Source organism: Octopus bimaculoides, chromosome 24 (genome assembly GCF_001194135.2).
Source record: "Octopus bimaculoides isolate UCB-OBI-ISO-001 chromosome 24, ASM119413v2, whole genome shotgun sequence".
Classification (NCBI taxonomy): Eukaryota; Metazoa; Mollusca; class Cephalopoda; order Octopoda; family Octopodidae; genus Octopus; species Octopus bimaculoides.
This window is the reverse complement of record NC_069004.1, coordinates 14,959,389-14,962,439: the sequence shown is the minus strand read 5'-3', so window position 1 is coordinate 14,962,439 and position 3,051 is coordinate 14,959,389. Positions and strand designations below refer to the sequence as shown.

At 38.1% G+C, this 3,051-nt stretch overlaps 1 protein-coding gene across 4 annotated transcripts in view; it reads right to left on the bottom strand.

Annotated features, from left to right (window-relative positions):
* LOC106870177 (oxygen-dependent coproporphyrinogen-III oxidase) overlaps positions 1-3,051 on the bottom strand; it is a 360,259-nt gene that overhangs the window by 9,153 nt on the left and 348,055 nt on the right. The gene's annotated exons all lie outside the window — the stretch shown is intronic.

The window sequence follows — 3,051 nt, the reverse complement described above, 5'->3', positions numbered from 1 at the left end:
ATATATATATATATATAAATTTATTTCAATGCAGTGCCCCAGCATGGCCGCAGTAAAAAACACCATCTGAACACTGCCGATGCCAGAGCCCCACCCTCAGCCAGCCACCGACTGGCTCTTGTGACGGTGGCACGTAAAAAGCACCATCTGAACGTGGTCGCTGCCAGTGCCACCTGACTGGCTCCCATGCCAGTGACATGTAAAAAAGCACCCACTATACCCTCAGAGTGGTTGGCATTAGGATGGGCATCCAGTTGTAGACACCTTACCAGATCAGATTGGAGCCTGGTGCAGCCTACAGGCTTGCCAGTCCTCAGTCAAACCGTCCAACTCATGCTAGCATGGAAAACGGACGTTAAACGATGATGATGATTTTTAGTTTTGTTTGGGCGATAGCCTATCTTATGAATATGGAAAATTGCTACCTAATGACTGTGTGGGGTGTAGAAACATGTTATAATGCATTAATAAAGCCTATAAATTTCCATCTCCAAGTTACTGTTGTTATTATATACACATATATATACAAATGTGTAGGGTGAGTCGAATACTGCGTAATGAGAAGAGAGAGAATGAATGTTATCAATACCTGTAACTGCAGACCTCATGGAGGCAAAGTGGCTGAGCGCCTTTCGAGTGTTGGGCCTCATGGAGGCAATGACCAAGACCTTTGGCATTATGTCATGCATGACAAGACCCATCAAGTTAAGTGAAATCAAAGTCATGGCAGATACTGGTGTCACACAACTGGCACCCATGCCGGTGGCACATGAAAGCACTCATTACGCTCTTGGAGTGGTTGGCATGTTAGGAAGGGCATCCAACTGTAGAAAATCATGTCAAATCAGACTGGAGCCTGGCACAGCCTTCCAGTGTGCCAGCCCAGTCAAACCGTCCAACCCATGCCAGCATGGACAACAGACCTTAAATGATGATGATACAAGGACACATAAAAGATCAGAAGTGTGCAACAGGCAGATGACAAGGCAATGTGTTGTGCAGGAGGTCAAGTCTCTCAGATTTTAGTTAGCTCAGTTTACTTAGCTGAGAAAAGGTACCACAGGAAACCAAACATTCGGAAAATATGGCCTCAAGTACCGTTAATTAGCAATAATGCATCTAGTTGTATGTATACGTTTAGGTTTTGGCTGCCATTCAAACTAATTTAATTTACAGACACCACATGGTGAGATTACTTATATTGCACTTAGCAAAATAAGCGACTCATCAGACATGCTGGCCGGAGATACATAACCACTATACTAATGGAAGTAAAAATACAGTTTTGGTCAGTTTGGTAGTAAAAAACAAAAACGAAAATCAAAAACCCCCACAAAAAACAAAAGAATCTGAAACGAAAATACCCAAGCCAGGAAGGACAGAGTTACCTCCCTTGCACTACATGGTGAAATCTTTTAGAGCTACATCAAGATAGAAAATCAAGAACAGTTCATTCCAAAATGAAATTAACAGTCTCTGAGAGTTGGCTGATGATAGAAAGAAAAAATAAACTACGTCAGCATGGCATATATTCTGTTAAAAATATTTTGTAAATGTTTATTTTATATATTTATGTAAAGAGAAAAATAAGCGTAAAGTACAAAAATCAATTTTAAAGAATGAAAGTAGTGATTCAGCATTACCTCCCTTATGTTCTTAATTCCCTCCCCTTGGTTCATTCGTAAGGAGCCGCTACTTCGGTGGTTCTCAAACAGGAACCGTATAACAATCGGGGATCCACGCAAACGAAATCGCAAATTGGGGATCCACAGTAGTGTTTTAAGGGTCCATGAAAAATTTTGCTTTAGACGTATTTATTGCAAGAAACAGCGAAGTTTTTTTCTCTAATGTTTTACACAATTCGACCAATACAAGTGAATTTGTGAATAACAAAATAGATATCTTGAAAGAAGTTTCTATGAAACTAGTTTTTAAACATCGAATGGCTATGGCTATGGCTGGGGGGGGGGGTGCACCAGCGTAATATGGTAAAAAAGATGGCTCCATAGTTGAAAAAAATGTTTAAGAACCGCTGCTCTACTTAGTCACATGGCCTGCTAGAAATAACAGCCTGATCTCATTGTAATGGAAACAGATTGTACAATGTGGTCTCATAGACTTCTGAAAAGATGAGATGCTTACGGTCGATCTAGAGCTAAAAAGACAACAACTTATAGAACCCTCTTTCTAATGTACTGAACTCCAGCATGGTCATTTGATCAGTTAGACATAGTAGTTAGCTCTCCTTCAAATCACAAATATTTACCTAAAAAAATGCATGAATAATCATAGACACAATTGTGACCATGTAGTTAAGAAGCTTGCTTCCCAACCATGTGGTCTTGGCTACAGCCCCACTGCATGATGACCTGAGCAAGTGTCTTCTACTATAACCATGGGCTGACCAAAGACTAGTTGGAGACCCAACCTTACAAGTTCTTTTACAAGGCTCAGAAAAACTGTAGGATGGCTGCAATAAGTATGTGAACCCAAGATGGGAATATGTAGAATAGAATCATAATTTACTGATCTTCCTGTGTCAGGAACTTTTCAGCATAGAACTGTAATTTAAAAAAAAAATCTTGGTGCTTATTCTTTTGGTAACTTATACCATACCATTAAGTTATGGGGACAAAAACAAACCAACATTAGTTGTGAAGTAGAAGACAAGCACAAACACAAAGGCACATAAACATACATAGATATATTCATACATACACACACAGACACACACATAAATACATTATATATATATATATATATATATATATATATATGCATGTATGTATCCATCTATGTGTAAGTTTATCTATCTGTTTGCCCCACCACCACCACTTACACATAGAGAGACAGATACATGTATGTGTGTGTGTATAAATATTTATGTATACATACATATATACATACATAGACATATATATGTATGCATATATATATATTTATACACACACGCACACACACATATATATATATATACATACACATACATATATATATATATATATATATATATATATATATACACACACACATATATATATATACACACAC